The 26,710-nt window shown below is 33.3% G+C and overlaps 1 protein-coding gene across 12 annotated transcripts in view; it reads right to left on the bottom strand.

The window, feature by feature from the left end:
- The window catches only part of Liprin-gamma (liprin protein kazrin), a 207,188-nt gene that overhangs the window by 73,833 nt on the left and 106,645 nt on the right, over positions 1–26,710 (bottom strand). For 11 of the 12 annotated variants that reach the window (XM_070108855.1, XM_070108856.1, XM_070108854.1 and 8 more), the window contains 2 exons: positions 26,039–26,068; positions 1,357–1,445 (listed from right to left, as the gene is read on the bottom strand). The gene's annotated coding sequence lies outside the window, so the exon portion shown is untranslated. Of the gene's footprint in view, positions 1–1,356; positions 1,446–22,378; positions 23,075–26,038; positions 26,069–26,710 lie in introns of those variants that run through there. The other variant, XM_070108859.1, reaches the window with a different exon arrangement.

Genomic DNA, 26,710 nt, shown 5'->3' with positions numbered 1-26,710 from the left:
TGCCTATTCACCTGCTTATCCGCTTTACTGGACAACAGCAATACTGTGACCACTGACTGCTGAGGCGGATAAGTCGAAAGGGCAAAGCCAAAAGAGGAGAGCGTGAAAAAAATGTGTCCGAAACTATGCTGCAACTGGCATTAAAAACCCAAAAGGCCACCAAAAGTGTATTAAAAAATCAGGATTTCCACAAGAAAAATTGCACATGCAGCTTCAGCCCCTATTGTTGATACTTCTTCTGCTTTTCCTTCGTCTTGTTCGTCTTGCATATTATTCCAAAAGCAGGATTATGCCACAGCCTGTTGGTCGGACGTATGGTATGGTTGAGCATGCGGATGGTCGCCAGGTGCGCCACTCAATGGTGAGCGTTGTTGCAGCGCTTAAAGCGGAAGTGATGGGAAAAATTTAAAGAAAGCTCAAAAACAGGAAGAGGAATATTTGTTCAATTCCATGTGTTGGCATGCGCGCTATGCTAACGTATGTGTCTGTTTGTGCGTGTGTGCGCGTTTTTATGGCATTCAAGGCAGCTGCGCGCTGGCATGCCGTCAAGAAGGGTAAATATGAAAATAACCATGAAATTCTGAATTTTAAATACAACAATCGTGTATGCACACACTGTGAAATAAGTGAAGTAAAAATTGTTTAAGCACATACGCATATATAATATGTGTTTGTATGGGCAGAGTGCGCACAGCAAAAATTCGTTCAATTTGTACGCAAATATTGTTAATGCTTTAGTAGTTTTTATCAGCTGCCCTTTGACCTATTAACATTGCCAGTTAAACTTACTTACACACACACACGCGAATGGTTGAGCCGATGCTCGGCGATTTGAGTGTGATTACTTTTTTCTGAAATAATTACATTCTTGCTATATGATAGGGAAGACAAGTAATGAGTTTTTTATACAAAATTTGTGCTATTTTTCTTAAATATCATCTATTCATAATGACCTTTATGTTAAGTGGTGATTTTTTTTTTTTAATTTTTACATTTTTTTTACAAATTGTGTCAACTGTCATCTGTAAGTTGTCAACTGTCATCGCTCAGCTATCATCGCTCAGCTGTCATCTGTCAGTTGTCAACTATCATCGCTCAGCTGTCATCTGTCAATCGTCAAATATTATTTGCTGCCAATAATGAAGCGTACTTTTTTGTGCGAATTCTACTTTTTTAAAATAACTATTTTCTGGCTTTCGTAGTTGTCATTAATATCATAAGTCGTCTGTCATCTGAAACCAAATTAGGTAATATTTTAGTTATAGAGATTTTTGACAAGTCTAACCGTTTATGGCTTATGAAGCAATAATTCTAAATGTATTGTAAAATTTTCATAATTTTATAGTTTTTACATACCTATGGAATCAATGCTTTCAGTAGTAATATGTCATAATCCAGATATTTGATAGTGGTTCCTTTGCTATCATTTTGTAACCAGCTCTTATCTAAAAAGATTGCAAAGAAAAAAGGAATTAGTAAAAAAATTAAGTTAACTACATTATTCATTCATTAGCTTATAATTTTAAATAAAGTTAGTTATTATGAAACAATTGAACTAAACGAGATAGGTTAAGGCTCCTTGAGCACCCTATACATTCGATTGATTCCTTTCAAAAACAAACATGTGATTCTGAAATTTTCAAACAGACGTAACTATTGATCCATTGCGGGTTTTCAAAAATAAAAATTTATATTTCTAAATTGAGACAGAAAAGCGCCCATTGAGATTTATCTGCAGTTCGGATAAGACATTTTTAAGGTGAATATTAACAGAGCAGCTCGACGAAATGTTGTTAACTTAGGAGTTTAAATTACTGAGGCGGTGTTCAACAATAACGATCATGTATAACGTCAATGCTTTTTGCGAAGTTTAATAGCGACTTGATACTTTATTCTGTTACTTCATATCATTCCTTGAATTACTAAACTCCTAGATATCTAAACCGAGTTCTAGATAAGGCCAGATAGAAGCAGAGGAGGTGTTCAAGCATCTAACTCGTGCCTACTTTCCTACACTTTCTACATTCTTAATAATGCCCATACGACTCTCATGTGATACCAGTAAGGCATCTGGGAGTCGACAAACAAACGTGTCGAAATCTTTTCGAGACCCTGTGTGTAGAAGCGTTGCGTGTTTTTTTCCGCTTCCTTGCTCATGACCTATCGATCTTCCATTCCGCTAAGGCATTCCAATCCCCCTGATCCGTCTGTCAGCCATTTCGGAAATTTCATTTTAAATCGTCTTTAGCGATTTGCGTATTTCTTGAAGTGGTTCGGTAGCCAAGCGGATCGCACTTTTGGCCAGTAAGGTATAAATTTAGAGCCGGTTCCTCGTCCTGCTCTACTGACTGCTTCAATCACATCGCGTAGGTCATCATACCATATTAGCCTGTGCACAGAATTTATATTTTCAATTCGGTGATAATTTCTGTAATTAATTAAATGCAATTCGTACTCATATTCATATTCGCAATTATTATTATTCTTTAATTAAACTCACGCTCCACCGATTGTTAATCATTTTGGTAATGCGATTTCTTTGCACAAAAAAACAAAAATAATGATACAAATCTGAATTTGCTTCATTCATTTGAAAATTGCAATAAATAATTTCAATGTCTGACTAATTGTCCAACGGTTATTAAATTGACGCAATGAGCATTATTTTCACAGAGAATATTTAATTAAAATGGCATTGCAGTGAGATGGCAACGGTGGTAGTGGCGACAGCGACGCCTGCAACATATATTAAAATGCGATAAAATGTTTACCCGAAAATGGCACCAAATGAAGCAATTAATTTCGGGTAATGGGATTTTGCCTACGAAATCAAATAAAAACACCAGCTACATAAATTAAATTCAAAAATTAAACCCCCAAAAACAAAGCGGAAAAGCTTAAAAGCGCGTGTGCCGCACATACACACATAGCTTCAACAACAATGGCGGGCAAATTTATTGGTGTTTGGAATGTTACGAAATTTTGGTGTGCCAATTTAAAATGTGCAATGCAAAAATCAGTTGAAGTTTGTATGTCACGTGTATGTGTGTGTGTCTGTATGTATACCTACATGTAAATATTTGTATTTATCTTTGTATTTGTGTTTATATCGGTTTGTATGAATGCGATAGCGTAATAAATGAATGCCACCGCTGCTGTTGCAGGGATTTATTTGAATAATGACCCGATTGTGGCACTTCAACCGACTGTCACATTCGATGTGGTCAAGTGCAAGCAAAACATTGGCATGCCAGCAATGTGTGACCCCCTGATTCTGCAGGCACCCCGCGGGGAACGCTGACTGTAACTTTGTTGAGTTTGCACTTTATTATCATGCCCCAAGCAGCGATTACACAATGCTGCTGCAGCACGAGTATTGACTGTGCATAACTATATTTGTAGCAGTTGAGAAGAGCAGCTAATAAACTGTCACAGTTGCGAACCATGTCGGTTGGTGAAAATAGCTGGCTGCACATTGATAAATGTTTGGCGAGTTTGAAACCTGTAGCAGTTAATTTTTTTTAGCAACATTAATCCAGAAAACAACCAAACTTTTATAAATTAGATAAGATTAAAGCAGTTTATTCACAGAGTAGTAGTTAGTTTGAAATCCGACAAAAAATGCCCAAATGTATGGTCTAACATTTTCAGTAGAACTCTCAACAAACTTTTAACTTTTTGTCTTAAAAGCTATTTAATGAGCTATAACGTTCAATTGCAATGAGTCGCTCTCTAAAATTGATTCCTGAAATTTGATTCACAACTGATGCAAATTAATTATTAAAGGGCCTATTTAACTTCGTTTTAATCACCATTGGCTTACAGCAGCATTGAAGGCCCATTGACATTCACTGTCACTGTCATTGAATTAATCAGCTCCCACTGTAACTGTAACTACAACACATAACTGATTTCCAAATCGATTTGGAAATTGCTGCTTAGGCAACAGTCTGGGGTTGAATACAAATCAGGCTCAATTCCGGTTACCTGTATCGGACTTCTGTGGTAGGGACTGTCATAAGAAGCTCTATCCAAGTGAATAAAAGGAACTATTGTTACTAATATATTAGAAAGAAATATATTTAAAATAGCTAATTGGTATTCTAACGTACATTCAAAATGACAGCTGAACATGTCCTTGAATTAAGGGAAGAAAATCGGAATGTAAAATAATTGAAATTTATTAATTAGTGATTATTTGATTTGGGAAGAGCTTGGAGGCCAATGTTAGAACGATTGGGCCTAAGATGAAGAGTTGTTCAGAAACCATCACTGTGACAGCACCACAGTGTAGTCACTTCTCTAATACAAATACTTTGGCAGACTTCTGCCGGATAGGTCTCATGTGGAACCAATACTTATCACTACAGGATCATCAAGCACTAAGTGTATATAATAGAACGGGTTGATTTACAGGGTGTTAAAAAACGGAAAAATCGCGTATGCGGAAAATATTCTACGGTTCATTCCGAACCATTTTGCCTAAAATAATATGGGTCTAAAACCGGTTTCGTGCTAGTGATTTTTAAGGCGAAGTTTATCTTTTAGGGATTATAAAAATTTCTTCGTCAGTTTTTGAGATATCCGAATGAAATTTAATACATAGATGAATTTTGATATTCTATTGATTATTTGCCGGAATCGGACAGATCGAACAACTATAACACATATCTGCCATACAACCAATTATTTAGTTATTGTATTTTATTTTCCGGTATCCTAACTTTATTTAAAAAGGTGAGAGCTTAACATTGTAAGTGAAAATAAAGAAAATTGGACAACTAGGTATAACATATATGTCCGAAACAAAAAAGCATAAAACAAGTTTTAAGTGTATTATCATAAAAAAATTGTAAAATTGATTCGAAATTTGTTTACAAAAACGACTCCGAGTATATAAGGATCAGTGCTCTAACTTAAGCTAACATATAGGAACGTTAGTAGCAACAATTTGAGCCAGGCAACCGTAAGTATTATATTTTATTGAGGGTATATGTCATCCGTTTGAAAAAAGTCAAAAGAGTAAACATATTTTAAATAGTTTCTATTTTAGAGGGCATACTACTCTCTTTTGAGATCATAAAAAATCCGGCGTGTTATCATTACAACGAATTACATCGCTCCACTTTCACGCCGTTGTCAAACAGTTATCACCAGAAATGCGGAACATTTATTTCCTTGTCAGATGCCAAAGTAATTAAATAGTATTTTAATTAACAAAAAATTACGTTGCCATTAAAAACAAATTAAGCTAACCATACAATTAGATTTATACATCAAAGCAGCGCGTTAAATATGTGACAATACATACATATGCCGAAAGGGCAGCAAAAAATAGAAATGTAAAAGCAGACGAGCAAATCCATTTATAACAGCAACTAACAAATACAACGACGTGGGAATTGCACCATCACGCGTTGCCACCTTTTGGCAATGTATAATTTGCTTCTAAGCCTGTGATTTCGGTATGCAAAGCAGAATAATCAATGCGCCGCGCGACGTGAGCTGAGGGCACAAGCTAAATCTGATTGTTCTGCCGTCACACAAGCACACATACATACACTTACGTACAATTGTACAATTTTTGGTATGAAATGTGGGATGTGTTGATAGCATTTGACCACAATACAAATTAAGGCAATGCTAATACAACAAATACGCTTACATATCAATGCACTTGCCACCAGACAAATAAATATATATGCAGATACATATGCATGTCATCTCTATAACTGCAAATATAAGTATACAGATAAACAAATAAACCGTTGCATCAATTTTAGCGGTGGAGTCTGTCACCACTTCCAATTATGCGGCGAATGAAGTGCGATTGTTTGTTTTCGAAATTGCATTTGCCACTACCCATTTATGTACTTATGTTAGATTGGATGGAGTAGGGAGCTGGGAATAAGCGAAAAGTGTTAAAATGAAACCAAGAAGTATGTATAATAATTTATAGAACTTATTAAGTTTAAACTTCGAACCAAAACCTAAATTTATAGAAAACATCTTTCTAAAGTGGCCACCCAAAGCAGGTAATGTTAAGCCGAAAGCTCTCTGAAATTTAGTTTTGAATTATGGGTAGCTGTTTGATTAAAAAACTTTAGAAACAGAGAATTGATGGGTATAGAGACACGAGAATATAACCAGTTTATTTCCTCTGGTTAAATGTTTTATTATTTGAACTCCACACAACTTGTCGATCGCGCAGAAAAAGTCTAGTGCCGATCGGTCGCGATATATGCTCGGAGCGGTGCTTCGAAACACGTCTATGATATCGTAACAGTTGACGAATCGTGGATTTACGTGAAAGTAAACAGTAGTCGACTGTATGGCCGTTGCCAGATGAGCCGAATCCCACAAAAATTGTTCGCACACGAAGCACTTCCAAGCAAATAGTTGCCATTATTTTTTTTTGGAAAAACTGAACCAGTCGCAACTATATCACTAGATCAACGTAGAAGAACAGTAAATTATGAGTCGTAAACAACCATTTGTTTAACAGTTATCTTTCAAGAAATCAGGAAAACCTACCGCCGAAGATGGATCACTTTTTACCACGATGATTTGTTGAGTCATCCACCGTATAGTCTTGACTTGGCACCGAATGACTTCTTTTTATTCCCGTACGTCAAACATAAATTAAGAGGTCAATGTTTTTCGATAATTAATATTTATTTTTGTTCTCGAATTCCAAAATATTAGTTCTTTTTTTCCTTCACAGATGTCCTTATGTTATTGTCAGATGGTTTGTATAAGGGTATTATTTAAGTTCAATCCAAAAAGTAGCCTCACTTGCTTTCTTTGACTTCCTTACCAAAAACTCACATCTTAGGTATGTACTCAAGTAAATTTATATGTAAATCCGTAAAATTGTAAAAAGACTGTCACTTTCTTACTCAACTTATAACCTATAAAGTTCAGCAAAATATTATGTTTACCTAAAAATGTTATTAAATTAACTATATGTAGGTATATTTGCATAGAACTTTCTGTGTCACAAATTAGAAATTTTGTCACTTCTAAACTCCATTATAAGCGAAAGTTTTGAGCATTTTCATAAAATTAGCTTCTTGCACTTGTAAAAATAGAATAATATTGAAAGTTTATCCGTCGATGACAAACTCTTACACAACTCAATCTACATGCACACAGCCATACATTATTTAACTGTAAAGGTAGTAAGGAGTATCGTAAGGAATATTCATTACTTATATATTTGCATGAAAATTTGCAAAGACTTTTCGGCAAAAGCTAGAAACAAAACGTAACATCAACGACAGTGCCGAAGCATAGTTAAATAGACGACGCCGACAGCGATTGCAGCGAACTTTGCAAAGAAAGCGCCGAACTGCTTGGTAAGCACGGCAGTGTGGGCTGTATCGTGTACAAACAGGAAGCAGCAATGTATTTTGGAGGGGAGTAGCAGCAGCGTAGCAGGTGCATACAGCGAGTGCAAGTAATATGAGCAGTTTGTGGGGCGAGTAGTGGGTAACTTTGTTGCACAATTTGTTGAATATGGAAATATACGAGGCAACTGTCAAACACATAAATCTTTACTGGTACATATGTACACATTTTGACATACAAACTTATGGAAATATGTAGGAGTATATATGTATAAGTACACGTCAGGCGTCTGTATATCTCACACATATTAAACATAGCCTTCTTAGTTTTGCCTTACACGTGAAAACATTTCATTTCCTGTCACATCACTGCACATTCGATTTGCATGTTGTATTATGTATATGGATAAATTTACATACATACAACTATATAAATGTAAGTGCTGTAAACATGTGCGCCACCGTCCTTATTGCGACAACATTGTACGCAACATTCCCCAAACGCTGACAGCTGTCAATTTTTTATTTACTACTCTCTTTTCTTCAACTTTATCAGCTGGCTGTCATGCAATTTCACATGTGGGACAAGCTCGTTTGCGGAACTTTCACGTAACGTAATGCGCAATACAAATGTAAATATGTATATGAGTGTGTAGGTATATATACTTTACTTGTACGCACGTACACCCTTTTCTAAAATTATTTGAGGACTTGATTTTGACTGGCACAATTTCCACTATTTTTCAAGCATAACCATATTATGCTGACAATATACGAGTAAACATCTTGTTGAAAACAGTTTGGGATACTACAATATTGTAATAATTAGTTTCAAGTTAAGAACTATTTTTAGTTCTAAATACGGGTGAATATTATTGAAATATTATATAATAAAACTTCTTAAATTACTATTATTATTGCTATATTATATAACGGCTGACAACACTTCTGCAAAATATTTTCAATTTTAAAACTGCTTAAACCTTCTCAGTTCGTTATCCATATGTTAAAGTTTCAACTAGTGTGAAATTAAAAAAAAAATTGTTTTTTCATATTTTATTAGGTTAAAATTTTAAAATCAAAGTCTCAAATAGTTTTGAATTGTAGCCTACTAAAATGTAACCGCTCAGTTTCATCATTCAGCTGAATAGTTTATCTTTAAACTCGTTTTTCTCAAAATAGAATTTTTGAACTCGCTACAGTGACTACCATTTTTCTGATAAAAAAGCGAATTATGACAGGCAAAGAATTGCCAAAATGTTGGGTAAAATTCAATTTTTTTTTTTAAATTCGTTTCGACCGTGGAACATTGTACGAAGAATATCTTCTAGTGAGAATTTTTGTTAGGTTTCATCCACGGAGAAACCCAGAGTCACTGCAGCAAAGGAGGACCTTTTTCATCGTCGGATATCGCTTGTAACTCAAAATATATTTAATTCTTTTCTTTAATAATTTTACTGTGTATTTTTAAAATATGTATAAATGTACCCTTAAATTTTAAAACAATTGATGAAGTTGATATTGTTAAACAATTTTCAATTAAAAATTTTTATTTTGGGCAAAAATAAGACAGCAAAATTCAGCAAATCTATACCTTGTCATTTACTTAACCAGACCAATGTCTACATAGATACTGAAGCATATTGTCCTAGGAAACATATTCATATCTGTATGCACACACTCCGTACATATAAAGATATGTTCGCGTACATTCTGAAATCGTCTTTGTACGTTTTATGCACTTTTAAGTGCAATCCTGCATAAGTGCCCGGTTTCTCGTTGTACCTATGTATTTGTAGGGATTTTTATGTGTGTTTACTGGTTTGAGAGGTGGTGATTGCGATAGTGGAGGTGGCGCACGTGCATACGTGAGTGTATTCAATGATCCTCTTTTATGCTGCTAAAAGCACGCACGTGCTGCTAGTTAAACACAGATCAACAAATTCAATGCAAAATAAAAAGTAAATAAATATATAGAAAACTAAAAATTAAAGTTTAACAGAAGTTGAATCAAAGCAAAAATTTTCCACAGTAGTTGTAAGTAAATAATGTAAATAAGCACAAAAAGAAATAAGTGATGGAAGATGTTGAGTTTAAGAAGTTTAAGGTAGTTAAGGTCTTAAGTTTAATAGCAAAACTACGTTCCACAGCTTGGGTAAATTTTCTTGCTTCCAAATATATTAAATCAAAGTCTGTTTTTGATTAAACCACTGAGTATTTTATGATAAAAATAAATATACAATTTCAACAACGCCATATTAACACAAAATGTTCACCTTAACCTTAAATTTAACCTTAGCTTTAACCTTAACCTTAACCTTAACCTCACCCTTAAATTTAACACTAGCCTTAACCTTAACCTTAACCTTAACCTCAACCTTAATCTTAACCTTAACCTTAACCTCACCCTTAACTTCAACCTTAACCTTAACCTTAACATTAACCTTTACCTCAACCTTAACCTTAACCTTAACCATAACTTTAACCTTAACCTCAACCTTAACCTTAACCTTAACCTTAACCTTAACCTTAACTTTAACCTTAACCTTAACCTTAACCTTAACCTTAACCTTAACCTTAACCTTAACCTTAACCTTAACCTTAACCTTAACCTTCACCTTAACCTTAACCTCAACTTTAATCTCAACCTTAACCTTAACCTTAACCTTAACCTTAACCTTTACCTCAACCCCAAACTTAACCTTAACCTTAACCTTAACCTTAACCTTTACCTCAACCCCAAACTTAACCTTAACCTTAACCTTTACCTCAACCCCAACCTTAACCTTAACCTATCCACACAACTTTTTGTTTCACTTTTACCCTATTCTTAATATTGTATTATCTTCGCCGTCTACTTAAGCTTATCTCGTATTCCTATTCTGATGCGAATGCCTTGCGGCTTTAATACCTACGAAACCTTGGTGTGTATGAACATATACATATGTCAACGTACATATGTATAAGTTCGCTTAAGCACATTTTCAACTTATCAACTTAACTCGAAAGCTGTTTTCTTTCGATAATGACCTTTATATGCCTTTGGGTCATTAAATGCCTAATGATCATTACTGACAACATTTCAAAAGCCAATCTCAACCATTTCGACCATTTCACACACACATATATAGTTAGTAGTTAGCACACGTTCATTTTGTATTCGAGTATAATTACCATTTTGCCAACTAAACACAAATATAACCGTTACGTCCACATGCTACCAGCGCCGATGCATTTCATTGATTGTCAGCAGCAGTAGCGAAAGTGATGGCAACAACAAGAGGGAGGACAACAGGAGCAGGAGCGAGCGCAGCAGCTTTGCCATGCCAACTTAACTTGACTCATTTATTTTTATCAGATTTTGCAGATTTTCGTGTGCTGATTGCTGAAAATGGGAGTGATGCTGCAACTTAGTACGTTCTGGTGGCATCATGTGCCGCGCTAAGCTATGCGCTATCTGCTGAAAAGTTCCATTAAAAACGCTTCATTTATTCATTTGCTCAACTTTGGCGCAGAAATTTTGTTTCACCTATTCGCCACCGCCTGCCACTTGCAGCCATGGAAATGCTATTAAACTAATACCATAAATGTTGCGCTGCCACCAAAGCTTTTGTTGGTTCTCCTGTTTCTTTGTTGTTCTTCCAACTTGTTGTTTTAGTTTTTGCCAACATTAGTGAGCGCGTTAGCCGCAAGCAATTCGCAATTGAGTTTTTTTGGTTGCAACAACAACACAAAAGGAGGTGAAACAATGAATTGTTTAAATTGAATCAAATTGCTGCACTTGCCAGCGACACGCCAATAGCAACAAGAGAAGCAACAACAACAATTGAAACAGCGCTTAACACTCAACGCGCTGAAGGATAGTTTGTGTGCGCGGTATTCGAGCTGCACGATTGCTGGAAGCGCCAATGTAGCGCACCTCATTGCTCACGATTCGTTAAGGGCAACAATTTTCACATTTTCTTCGCGCTTTGTTTTGAATATTAAAAATTCATGTTGGTCAGTGAAATATGATGCAACGCATCGTGGCAGTGTGCGGGCGCTCTGTTGTGGCAGCAACAAAGGACATGGTTGAATATAAAGCGTAGCGCTGTTGCTGATGGTAAGAGAATTGCGCCAATAACATATTTTCAGTTCGAAAAAGAAACCAAAGAAACTCTGAATTTCTATGTACGTATATATAAGTATATTTGTATTTGTGGCTTACAAAGGCCCTTGAGGGCAAGTGTTCGCTGTTGAAAAGGATGCAGTAAAATGTTGCACAGAAGTTAATACGAGATTGTGCATAAAATGTAAGGAAAGCCATTGAAAAGGAAATAGAGATTTCGCCGATCGAAGTGGGTCAACAGTAAGTGCACACAAAATCACTATTAACCTAATTTCATTAAGCTTATTCTTCCGTTGTGTATGTATGTATATGTGTTAGAAGAATGGTTCGAATGGTGGCTCCTTTGTGATAACTACTACAGACAAGATTTTACATATTTTCATTTTTTAATAATATTTGATTTTTGTGCTGCTAAACATTATATTCTCGCGAAATTCGTAAAAATTAAAGGCGTGTGAAACATTTCCAGGCACACTAAGATTTTAGTGCAAAAAATGTTGTCAATGAATTGATAACTGCTTTTACTACTTCTATGGCTAGTTATATTTTTAGTGTTGAAATTACATAAAGCTGATGCAATAATATTTTTAAATCTTAGCTATTTATCGATAATTTTCGAAAACAAATGCCATCGATATTTTGGTTCGTAGTTACTTATCGATAAATTTCAATACTGAGTTTCATCAAAATTTTTAAAATTTTTTTAATTTTTGTCATTGTTAGTTTTCGTTCATTTTTCAAAAATAATTTGTGGTTTGAATCAAAAGAGATGCGTATATTGTATCGATGAAACAATAACCACAATTCATTCTTAACTTAGTTATCGATAATTTCCGAGAACAAATTCTAACGATTTTTTTGTTCATAGTTACTTTTCGATAATTTTCTATATTGAATTTAATCAAAATTTGTTGAAAATTTTAAAATTTTAGTTATTTTTAGCTTTTGCTTATTTTTGAAAAATAATTACTGTTTTGAATTAGAAACGATATGTTGTGTCGAAGACACATTAACCCTAGTTGCTTTGCATACAATTGCAATAACATTGTCAATTTTTAACTTAGTTATTGATAATTTTCGAAAACAAATTTTGTCGATCTTTTAGTTCTTAGTTAATAATCGATATTTTTGTTACCGAGTTTCATGAAGATATTTTTTTAAATTTTTAATTTATGTTACTTTTAGTTTTCGCATCAAAAATAATTTGCGGTTTGAATTAAAAGAGATATAAATCGATGATTCATTAACCACAATCGCTTTACATCAATTGGTAATATTTAAAGTATGCTACCGATACTGATAAAATATAAAAAAAATATATTCGATATGTTATCGAAATTTTTTTTTTTAGATTTCGATTATTTTATGATACTGTACTATAGTTTACTAACCTAGAAAGAAAATTATTCTAGCCAAACAAAGAACTACCTTCGGGCTATCTCGATATATTTCGAAAATTATTTTCCGATTCTCTCCGCAATTTGTTTTTAGTTATCCATTTATTTAGTTGTACTATCCTATACTAAACTAGAAAGAATATTATTCTAGTAGGCAAAGAATTTATTAATTAACTTTAAAAACAAAAAATAAAAACAGCAGTTCGTAAAGCAAATTTCTATTACATTGCAGCTGTTTTATAAAACCATACTAATTAGTTAACTTACAGACGCTGTACTGAACTCTTGAGACATATTGCATGACATACAAAGAGAAGTGCATAAATGAAAAGTATTACAAATATGGAAGTGTGATAAATTTAGCCTTTTGTTTTACCTGTATAAATATACTCGCATAGTTTGAAAGCAAAACTCCTCAGATTTTCTAAAGTACTGCATACTTTTCACATGTCAAGCTAACTTTACTACTTAACTTCTATACTCATTTCGCCACTTCACTCGACTAATAACTTGGCAAGTGTAAGCTACGCTGCATAGAGCAATGAGTACAACTACATAAACACATGCGTGTCTGTGTGTGTGCAGAAATTTTCATGTATTATATTAGTTGTACAAATAAGTAATGGTGTTGAACATATCTTAAAGAGTTCTTTAACACATACACGCATGCATTGACGTACTTGTTTAACCTAATTCCGCAACTTACATATGTACAACACTAAAATTAACAGTAAAGTATTTTTATTGCAAGTCAAGAGCACTACAAACTGTCAACAACATCGGCGGTGAATGCAAACTGAAACCGCAACAAAGAATCACAAGCGCACATACACCTATAATAGTACTAACTGCATAGATACAACTTGAGTGGGGCAAGTTGAAAAAAGAAAAGAAAAAGCAAAAGGAAATCTGCGTACACAAGCAGCGGTAGCAAGTCATAAATCCACCCCTCAACCTTTGTGCACACGCTGCCCTCCAACTGCCGCTCAAAATGCCACACACACACACACAGAACTTAACCTCTCTGGTTTGCTAGTGTGAGTGCAAGTAGCAAATATTTTCATGCAAAACCAGCAACAACAAAATACGTACACACACACACTAATATATTAATATATGTATGTGTGTATGACTTTTATTATCATTATTACAATTATTATTGCGTATACGCCCCGCTGAGCAGCTTGCAATGAATTTTTGAATGCGAACGCGAAAGCGCGGAAGAGAGGCAGATCTAAATACGAAGTGCATGAGTGGAAAAAATATACGACTTCATATATGTAATGCAAGTTATGACTGCTGGCATACACACACACACAAACACATTTATATGTGCATATAAATATATATTTTAGGCATTATAAGAAGATTTCAGCGAAACAAGTCGCACTTTCATTTGGAGTTTTTATGTGGTTATTTGCGAGTTGGCAAGCACAGCTTTATAGGCAATCTCTGCACATATTTATGATAAAATTTTATTTTATTTTCATTTCCACTTTTATACGCAAATGCATAAATGTTTAGTATTATTTGCGAGGCCAATGACTTTTTGGACGCTCTGTTGACTTCTAAATTTTTTTATGCAAGAAAACACACCAGAGCAAACGCAAGCACACATATATATACATACATATAATTTATATAAAATATATTTATATACACAAATTTATTTAGTTTTTCTAGCGTTGTTTGCCAGTGCATATGCAATGCCACGTTTCTTCTCATCGTTTATATTTACTTCACTTGTGCGCGTGCTCGTAAATGATTTATTTCGTTCCGTGCAATAATTTTGCCAACATATGCATGTATTTATGTATGTTTGTGGACGTAATGTGTCAAAAAAGTAATACAGAACGACTTTTTCTTTGGCTTTTTGGCTTGCGGTGCGCGCTTAACTTGCCGTAACGAGTATAAATGATGCTGCCTGCATGAATTTCGGTCAATGCATTAGCACTCACACTAATGCACAGGCTTACACAGTTGCCAAACAGTGTATTTAGAAATTTAATATCTTTATATACAAGCTTAAAGCTTCACGGAAATATTATTTAAATTTCGTATTTTTTTTAAATAAAAAAAACTACTATAAAACAAAATGAAATTAATTAAAGTTAGTAGAAAGTAGAGTGAAAAAAAGCTAGAAAAAAAAGTTAACTTCGGCAGCGTCGCATTTTATATAGCATAAAGGATTATAAAATATTATTATCTGAATTTTGATGAGTCAGTTTGTTCGGCCACTATATGGTCCAATTTGAACAATTTGCCCAAAGATTGTTTCGTGGTTGTGGACAATAATCGGTGCCAAATTTGTGACGATATAATTTCAAAAAGAAACTTTTCAATACAAAGACTTGGTCAGTTTGTATGGCAGATATATGATATAGTGGTCTGATCTGCACAATTTATTTCAAGGTTGTAGCATTGCGCTGGAAAATAAGCTAAGCCAAATTTTGTGAAGATATTTTGTCAAATAAAAAAGTTTTCCATACAAGAACTTGGTTTAGATTGGTCAGTTTATATTAGCCGACCTCAACAAATCGTTTGGAGATTGAAGCGCTGTCTTGTGCAATAATCTATGCCAAATTTCGTTAAGTTAATGTCTCAGATAAAAAAGTATTTCATGCAATAACTTGATTTTGATCGATTTTATGGCAGCTAAATGCAGTAGTGGTCTTATAACGACGAATGTTATATACCCTGTTCAGGGTATAAAAATAATATGTAATTATATATATGTATATACAAATACTTTTTTCATATTATTTTAATTTTTTAAAGACTTTAACATATATAATTACAGATTTTTTCATTTATACAAATTTTCAATTCGAAATTCATTGAATCCTAAATGTAGGCTAAATTTTATTTAGTATTAGGTGTCAGAGTCACATACCCTTATAATTGATTTTTAAACATTTAATGATTTTATTTTGCTTGCTTACTTTATTTTTAATTAATCCTACAAATAATTTATATATTTTTAGCTTAAGTGAAATTTATATATTGTATAATTTTTAGTTTTAAATGCAAAATTATTTGTATAGAAAATAAATAATGAAACCGTTAAAATTTAATTAAACCATATCCTAAAAAAACAAAAACTGGCATGAAAAAATTCCCGAAGGTTTGAAAAATTGTATAAAAACAGTAAAATTTTGTGTTCTTGTAATAAATAATCGGAGAATTTAAAATACCTAGTTATTAAATAAAACAATTTGCCACAAAAATTTTTCCGAAATTACTTTTACAATGTTTTTTAAAAATTGACCTACGTTATCGCGTATGACATTTCAATTGCTCACAAGCCAATAAAAAATTGGCACTAGCATGCTAATTGTCAGTCATATCTCTAAGGGATATGCAGTGAAAATATGCGATGGGGAATGCCAGACAAACACCAATGTGGAATGCTTAAAAATGGCCGAAATTTGTGTGTGAAGCAAAAACATTGACAGCTTAAATAAAAACAAAATTATATATAGCACATATACATATATATATAAATATGTTGTATAAGCAAATATCCACATTAGGTTGCTGTTTCTTTTTATGATAATAACAACAATACGATATATACGATACGAATTTACGAGAAAGGAAATTTTCAGAAAAAATAGTATATAGAAATATGAAATACGAAACAACTTTAACTTCATCTCTTTTTTGTTTTGGATGTTTGATCAAAACTTATCTCATTTTTATAAATAGCATATATAGGTACTGACCAAATTTAAACATGGCTCATTTTATATTCCCTAGATATAATTATTAGACTATTAATTCAAAAAATTTTTGAAACAAATATTTACTTTCAATTTTATTTACAATAGACAAATTTTTTATAAAATTTTCCATAAGCTCCAACTTTTTCTTTATAATTTTATTTATAGTAAAAAATTATTACAAACGATCGCAATGATTTAATAAAAAAATACCTTGATACTCAGCAAACAATCAGTAAAGGACAACCCTGATATTTAAATTTATCAATATTTATGCGCCCTGTGATCTGTGACATTTTGTGAATTTTTAATGTAGTCAAGATTTTGTTGCATTTCACTTTTATGTACGTTTATTCCGGTTTTCGTTATTGTTGTACTTGCTTTACCAGCTTATTTGTGTTGGCTTTCCGCTGTTAGTGCTGCAATATATATTACAAAAAAAATTGCCAGCAAAATGTAGCGTAAAGAGGCGAAAATAAGGAACTTAATAAAAACAAAAGACCACGAGAGCAATAAGAGCAACAACAACAACAAAGGCTAAAAGAAATCATATGCAGCATGTGGCTTGGCAAAAAAGCAAGAAAAGTGTGCGCGACGAATTATCAAAGTAGGCCATAATTCCAACGAATGTTGCAAGCATGCTCGCAGATAGCAGTAACATATATTATGCAGGTTACGTATACGCACTGTTGACGCATGGCTCGCATTCAGTAAGCATGTGTGTGGAGCGTAATAAATATTTGAATATGTGTGAATGAGTCGTAAAGGTGTACGAGTGCATACATGTTTGCACAGTTGGCAACGCTATATTTGTACATGTGTATGTGTGCAGGCTTTAATGTGTGTTTTCATTTCATTATAAATTCACAAATGCGTATGTGTGCGTGCACGACAACTTCGCTGTTATTTATGAGTTTATTGCATTATGGTGGCGTGCGCAATATTTCTCTTTTACTTTTACTTTTGTTTTATTATAATTTTTTCTTTAATATTCATGGTGTTGTTTTTGTTTGTCTGTATGCGCTTGAAAGACACACAATTACATTTATTTCACAGCAGTTGCGATCTTTGCCTTCATATAGACGTGTTAATCACAATTGGGTTTGCACGTTTCATTTCGTTTTGTTTTTTTTTTCTTTTTTTTTCTCTTATTACGTTTGCTTTTCTCAACTTATTTCGCATTCTACTGTTTTCTTCGACTGTTGGTTGTTGCTTCGGGTGTGTTATAAGTAATGGTGAAATTTTAATAAGATGTCGTGCACTAAATGAAAATTGGAAAAACATTTTCATTACGAAAATGTCTGACACCAGGTGGGCGGTGAACACGTGTGCGCAGTGGAATTGTAAATTGTGAAATAGGGTGTGGTATACAGAGAATTGTGAGCAGATTGAGATAATTTTCAGTTATAAAAAGATAGTTCAAAGATGCTTAACAAAGCACGTAACCATAGCAACAGACTCTTTGGTGCTAGAATTCATCAATTTGCCAGTGTGATTTGGAGTTTAAGCAAGTTAGTTCAAGCAGTTAACTCAGTCTAATAGGATGAATCACAATAAACATAATTTCAACACAATTAATATTTTCGGTCGATTCACACAATTTAAAATTTCAATACTTACAGCGTTAATGAAATTTGTGTTTATATATGCTGCTTTGAGTATCAATACTACAAAATTGCTGCTATCATTCTAGTAGTTTTGTGAGACACTGCATTGTACTGAAGAAAAATATTTTTTTTGTTCTTTTAATGTTGTGGCATTTCTTTGTCCGAATGTTCCAATAATAATATGAACACTATGTAAATTTTTTGAAGATAATCGATAAAAATGATTCCATATTCATACCTAAATATACCATCCAAACAATTTTGACTCTGTCTGGTCCATTTAGACTTCGAGCGCAAACCGAATCGATAGAAAAATAATTTTCTAGATTGCTACGACCTTTTTTTTATTTTGGTTTGAAGTTTGATCTCCATATATCAATTAGTGTGTGTTTGGCAGCCCTTTGTTTACGACGCCAAAATAGCCATTTTTACCATGAAAAATGTTCAACAACAAGTTTGCTCGAAATTTGGTGTTTCCAATGAGTGAGCAAGTATCTACTGACGGTCGACTCTCATGACAGGAGATTCTCCATACGTTTGACGAACCATGGACGAGAAAGTGTTCCTAGGAAGACGTCTAAGTAAGAAAACAAATCTCCTTGAACGGACCTATATATTTGAAAGTCTGTCCTTTCTGTCATTCTATCCATTTCAATAATCGTAAATCACATTTTGCCTAATTGCGCTATACTTGAAATCCATAGACACTCAATGATTTTAATTAAACCGACATGGTAGTATCTCTTATTTATAGACTCCCACCTCCTTCGACAAATCTGACCTTGACTAACTCTGCTTTTCAACCGAAAGCTTTTGATGTTAGCGCTACATATATATGCTACACTTTATTTTTATATATTTAATAAATATTAAATTAAGTTTTGGAAAAAAACTGATTTTAAACTTTTTGCAGCAACACTGATTTAAAACTGTAGAAAACTTCAATTTTATTTTCATTTCAAAAGCAATAACGTTTTAAATTCTATTTCATTTAGGTCAAGCATCATATAATATTGCTTTTGATATTCACATCAAAACAGTGAAGTTTTTTATTTATGCCTTTAATGCCTGAATTTAGGCAAGTGTCGAATTTCACACAACTCGCGAAAAACTATTTGCAAATTATTTCCAATGCACAAATTGGTGCTATAAAGTTTGCTTGCGCTTAACTTTGACTTTGTTGTGCGAGAAAGTTTTGTGAAATTGTTTTTGTGGGTTTAATTTCACTCGAACGGTACTTTGGCAATTACTTGTGGTTGTACTGACCTTTTTGTTTTACGGTTGGAAAGTTGGAAGTGAGTTTTTCCTTGCGTGTTGATGGAATTGAGCTCATAGTTTTTGGACGATACCATATTTACTTAAGTGATTAAAATAACGCTTCGGAATTTACTAATATTATCAACAACGTATTAGTACTAAGTTAACACTCTGATTACCATGCTCCCTATTTTTAGCGTTCACTTACCATATTTAATAAATCAGCCTAAATGTAGGCCATCAATAAATTTAGCAGAGACACATACCTATCAAAGCTAAAATAAAGAAATTATCTATGGTCTGTACCTATTACGTTTTGGAAAATAAAACTAAACCAATATGCACTTTTCCTTTCATCTTCTCATTCATTCATCAATTACATTAATGACATACAAATTAACGACAACAAAAAATGCAAAGAGATTTTCTTTTCTGCAACCGAAGCATGCAAACTTATTAGACTAATGATATTTCAATTTGTTCATAATTTGGTGCAATAAAAATATGAATGTCAAACCAGTCAACAGCGAAAAGAGAGAAGCAAAAACTAAGGAAAAAAAGAAAAAAATGAATGAACTTCAGCATTTTATTGCCGCCAATGGCGCATTTACACAAACCACAGGCAAGAGCGGTAAACTGTTGCAGATGATGATGGAATTGTGATTGCGACGATGTTGCTGGCGCCGAGTGTCTGCATTTAATGTGAAATTTCACCGTAAGTAATTAAAATGCAGTTATGTTGGCTGGCAGAGACGACACTGATGATAGCTGACAGGCAGCAGATATATTCAAATATTGCCAGTTGATCGTTTGGTTTGTGAGCGCTGCGCCACAGTGAATGAGAGTTTGTCAAACTGACAGCATGAGTGACGATTCAAATGACAATTAAGTTGATAGACGATGCGACGACTGACTGCTATTTCGGGTCGTATGAGATATTTATATAGTATGTGATATGCTCAATATAGCATGCAAATATTTTTATTACTTTAGCACTTTAAGTTGCAAATTGAAACTTTTTTTTCAATTATGTGGAATATGAGAGAACTTTTATAATTTTTTGTAACTTTTATTTGAGCAAATGCTTTTTAAGATAAAATTTAAAATGTATATTCAATTATGAAATTATTTTTTTTTTTGGATATTATTTTGGAAATAAGATAGAGCTCTAGTTTGGCTATTATAATTAAGGAATTTTTTTTATTTCTGTAGCGAACAGTCTATTGCCTGCATTTCGGAGCAGATCGAAAATGTTTTTTAGTAAAGTTTCTAATAATGGTTCTAATTGTTTGTGAGGTAAAGTAATCGTAGGCAGGTTTATGTCATGATATTAGTGTGGACACTAGTCCATATACGGTTAAAAGGTATACCGCAGTCAGTAATGTTTTTGACTAAATTACTTCCTAAGGGAACAGAGTTGTGCGCCGCAATTGGAATTTACCACGATAAAAGACTATTCCAACCAACGCTTCCGACAGTTTCCGAATTTAATTTCCCTTCTTGGCTAAAACTTTCCACGTTTTCGAGCGGTTTCATACTTTTTTAATAATTGAAAATTATACTATTTTAATTAAATTAACCCCTTCCGAGAATTTAAGAACTGAATCTGCAGAAAACTGGGAAAATATCGAATTTATAGAGCGAGAGATAAACCGTCGCTCAGTAATATATCAACATATTTTAAAATCACATCACTATCTTAATCTGCCATCCGTAACATAAAAACCTTGTTCACTGTCGGAAGGATATTTTCCCGAAAGTTTTGGCCTAATACTAATCTGAAAGTTTCGAGACTAGGAACTATAGGTAAACGAGGAATTTAAGAAATTTGCAACCCCTCGTTGATGGAAAAACTTTTTTTCCTCCGCATAAAAACCGCGGGCTTTTTAGTGAGCCAAGGAAAGGTGGAACAAATAGCACAGAATTTTAAACCGATTTAATTACCTACATCAATTTTTTTTCTTAAGAAGAGTCGAACTAATGGTAATAGATAGATTCATCATTAATTTTTTTATAAGAATTCTCTATTCAGAAAATAATTTTTCATTTCCAAATAGATTTTTGCTTCTATTTTGCATCACTGAAAGACACATAAAAGATATTCCCTCCACAACTCAAGACACGCTGCGTAACACTTATATTATCTTTAATATAAAACTGGCTGCATAAAATCGAGAAATAAAGCCTTTTGAACAATAAAATCTACGCCCATGCCAAATAGCATTTACGCCAATAAAATGCAAAGTTTCGTCTTAATTAAATGCCAAATGGCCAACGCACCAACCGCAGTTGGCAATAAGAGCAGAAATTCACTGACCAAAGACCACATTAACATTCCGGTAAGACTAATAAAAGTACTAAATGAGAACCAATAAAAAACAGACATGACAGCAAAGCTATACGCACACACAAACACACAGAAATGGAGGTAAGAACTGAGGAGTGCTGCAAAATGCGTAATTTCTACGCACAGCAATACAAACTGAATTGCCATAGCAGAGGGCAAAGCGATGAATGAGAGAACGGCGAATGTGAAAAATGGAATTTCCAATCAGTAATCCGTTGCTTTAAAGTGTCAAGTGATTACAGAGCCACTCCAACGCCCGACGCAGGCGAAGCTGCGGCGTAGACAGTATAAATAATACGAAGAAATTGCATAAATTTCATGCGCTGAGTGATTGAGTAGAAAGAACAAATATTTTGTAGGTAAACATGCCGCGTGGTTGCTTAGTAGAGCGTGGCGTAGGATACTTTACGGCGCAACATAGCAACGGTATTAGATATGGAGCACACAGCAATTGCAAAAATCGTGAATGAAATACGAAACCAAGAAAGATATTTATAAATACAAACATACTTAGAAACGTGTACGTATACATACATATATTAAAGTATACACATATACAATACATAAAAGCACAAATATAGATATACTTACACAGCGCTACATAGACATATATAGGTGTAAATTGCGAATACAAATGCACGTCCAAACATAAACAGCAGCGACCGTGTACGTAGTGACGATTATTTGATTTGCTTACATTCTTTTGGTGGCGCCGCTAAGCACGGCACACGCTCACCGCATAACACCACGCCGCTTAACACTCCACCAACCCGCTGTGCGTTGTTTATTTGTACACGATTTTATTTTCTACGTTTCGCTTTTATTTCCTGCTTTGAGTTTTGTAGATTTTTGCGATGAGTGGGCGAATGCCTAGCGCTCACTGCGTGTGCCCGTTTAGCTATCGCTTCACACATACAGTCACATGCAGAGGCTGATCAAATTGATGTTGGTTTTGTTTTTCCTGAATTTTAGTTTATTTCTTTTGTTTTTATATATTTCTGCACACTTTCTTAATTCTATAGGAATTTATATACATATATTTGTAGTCACATTATACATGAAAAGCAACAAAATAAAAAAGCAAGACTCCGACACCCGCAATCAAGCTAGCGCATTAACTTTGTTTTAAGTTAAAAGCATGATTTAAAGAATCAACAGTTAAAACTACCGTTTAATATCAAAGCAAACACATTGCTTCGCACAAAGCTCTAAAACACAAGTAATGCATCAAGGTCTCGCGATTACAAAAAAAATTCTCAAAAATAGTCAGATATTTTTTTTTACTCTTTTTGTTTATTTATATTGCTTTAAAGTATTTAACATTCTGTATTTCCACATTTCACTTCATATTTATTTTATTTTTTCTGTACACAACTTTTCACTAAACACCAAAAATATATTTCGTATTTGTTTATATTTTCGACATTCGCAAATAAGTTTGCCTTAAAAATAATGTACAAATATATATTCGTTTGTTTGTTTTTACATATACATATATATATTAATATATATGAAGTTTGTATTCTAAAGTACGCGCTATATATTCCGGCTCAAGCGACTCTCTTTGTGAATATCCGGCGAAGCACTAAGGATAATTTCGACTAATAGCAAACAGAGTCCTTGGCATTAAAGCTTTTGTATGAAGTGCGAGGCGACGAAAATAACGAAGATGTCGAGCATAAAACGAAACTTTGACGTCATCAAAATAAAGAGCAAACCAAGCAAAAGCCGAGAGAAATAATTTGAGAGATTTAACTAACGTTCACTGTGAAGCACAGAAAGCATATATGTGGAAACGAAGAGAGATTGAGTGACATTGGGAGAGTGAACTGCAAAAACAAAACAATAGCAGGTGTAGTAGTTATACAGAGGGTGGCTGGTAAATAAAGGGTGGATTATAGGTGTGAAAATTACATTAAATGTAAGCACTCTTTGAAACAATTTCGGAAAACATATGGTTCTTACTACGTAATAAGAATAACATAATAAAAAACATAGTTTAAGTCATGGCTAGACGAAATTTATTCTCGGCGCCGAAATGTAGGCAATACATTTTTGATTTATTCGTTATTGTACTTTTAAGGCAACCCACGCCTTGTATGCATGATATGTAGTGATTATATATAGAACTTTAAGCCATAATTGATATACAAAATAGGTATATATAAAAAATTATAATTACAATTATTTCTTGTCGACATAAAGGGAGTTATTACTATGTTGATAAGAAATAATTATATATTGTAATTAAGTAATCATTAATAAAACTGAATACACCTTTTTCGATAATTTTTCATTGCTATATTTATTTTACTAAACACTAAACCAAATATTATTCTTAAAATACACTTCATGTAATCACTTTATGGCTCAGAGTGGTTATTTTGGCCTGAAACTGATAATGATTTCTCACGTATAAGAGTCAATTCATAGATTTTACAATAACTCTCTCTTTGGCGGCTCTCTCAGCTCAATTACTTTCGCCACAACGTACTATGTGCATACTCTCAATATTTCCTAAGTTGGGATAAATTACAGTCAAAAAAATTGTTACCCAAAATTTTCTGCAATTGTTTTGATTCTAGAACCATATGTACCCTAGGTTGTCAAATATATAAAAATACATAGTAATCTCTAATAAAATGTAAGTACTGAAATAATTTTGTAAAAAAGTTTTTCAGTTCATCGCTTCTGGAAGAGGTCAAAAATAAAGCTTTTGTGTTGGATGTCGTGTAATCGAAAAATTTTAAAAATTTCTATATAAATTACGTATTTAGTATGCGAACCCTTAACCGCAGAATTTTAGAGTATGTTCTTTGACTACATTTAAGTGAAGTCGAATATATAAGTATTTTATATAAAATTGTACCCTAACTACCCGAAAGATTCGGTTAGAATTAATATCTGAAGTCTTTTAAAATCAAATTAAAACATAAAATACTAAAAGGTAGATAGTCTTATTTAAAAAACAATTATCACTCTTATAACCTCCAAACGAACTAAAAAATTAATTGGAAATTTCCTCTCATATGATTTTATTTCTAGAAACACAAGTCCAAGTTTCACCACTTAATACAATAGACATTTCTCAGTCAATCTACATACATCTCTCATATATTCTGTAAGCTATAGCTCCGCTCTGCTTCTACGTTTTTGTGAGCTTCATCACCAGCAGTCACCATAGATTTACCAGTCATGCAATATTTATTTATGTACACCTGTAGCTTGTACAATCGTTGAAAAGGAAACAAAACACAGTTGAGAGAAAACACTCTCACAATTTAATACAACAAAAAAATTACCTTCACTTCTCTGACTTGCTCTCTTTTACTTCGGATTTAGCCACGCTCATGCGCATTTGAATATATATATATATATATATATCTATATCTCCGTTATGATAGAACTGTCAAAATTGTCTTCATTTGTTTACTTTTTATACAATTTTATTTCAGTCAACTTGTTTACTATATCCTACCAACAGGAATACTCCAACACCCACTCGTTTCCTCTTACCCAGTGGCAACACCCAAAGCTCATACCGCCGCCACGCTGAACTCTTCACCAATTTCACCCACACAGCGTACTACGTTTTAGCTGCAGGCACTTTTAGCCCTTTTTAAAACTTGTCAACCTTGCTCGCGTTTTTGCGCGTTCTCCCATTCGCGAGGTCGCTTATACTGGTACATTGCCTGCGGCTTGTTGGCGTAAGCTAACTCGTGCTTGAATTTGTCATTTTTTACGCTACTTAATTTAATCAAAGGCTAATGCTTTTTTATATGTGTGAGTGTTTCAGTTTTTTCTTGCTTTTTTGGTTTCAAAATGGGTTAAAAAAAAGTAAGGAGCTCGCTTAGTGGAATGTCAGTTGGTCATTTATTAACTTGAACGTGTTTGATTTTGCGAGAAAAAATATTAATTTCTTCACATGTGCACAAATATATATATGTACATATAGTATACCTATAAAAATTACTTGCCACGTTTTGTCCAGGGTAAACTACTAAACTACTGAACCGATTTGAGTAAAATTTAGCAAACTGTTAGTTTAAACCAGCATACAAGATAGCATAGATTATATCTCAACTATGTGAAAAGTCAAAACAATTCATTAATAAAAATATATTTCTAAACATAAGCATGTGTTATTATTATTATTATAATTTTCAATAATATAATATTGTATATATATACACGTGTATAGTTTGTATAAGGAAAAATTTTGAATTCTATTAAAAATTGTTTCTGTCCTACCTTATTATCCTGATTTTGTTCACGCTAATGCTGGAAAGAGAAGAAAGAAATCAATTATTTGAAGATCATATTAATAATGAATGTTTCATTCGTATATTATATATTATAAATATGTAATGTAATGCTATATAGAGCAAATACATATTCTTCTTAGACAAAAGACTTAAACTAATATATGCATAAAGCTATTTTCGATAAAAACTGGCTTTTAAGACGATCGAAGACAACATAACATTTGATTAAGGCGGGATTACACTATCATATTAAAAAGTTAATTTAAATAGTTGAACAGCAGCCAACATTTTGTAGGCTTTAATAAACTTAAGTCCAAGCGAATTAATGTACATGACTCCAACGGCACATAGTGGTTACCTCTGGGCATACAGTCTAATCTGTTTAGACCAGCTCAGGTCAACTTCGTTCAATTTATAATAAGTCGCCGAATTTTATCAGTCTTTTCTTAAGACGTTACATGGGTTTCGTCGAGCAAAAAACGCCCTATTTTCAATAATTTTTTTTTATACAAAAAATTAAATACTTTACTAAAACTTTTTATTATTTCAAAAATACATATTTGAAAAAGATTCTGTGAAATTTTCAAAGGGAAATATTCCAAACTCGGTCATTACGATGTCATTTCCGACAATCCTTCGGAAAAAAGGTGCTTCCGCG

This window comes from Bactrocera oleae, chromosome 4 (assembly GCF_042242935.1).
Source record: "Bactrocera oleae isolate idBacOlea1 chromosome 4, idBacOlea1, whole genome shotgun sequence".
Lineage (NCBI taxonomy): Eukaryota > Metazoa > Arthropoda > Insecta > Diptera > Tephritidae > Bactrocera > Bactrocera oleae.
This window is presented reverse-complemented; position numbering and strand designations above follow the sequence as displayed.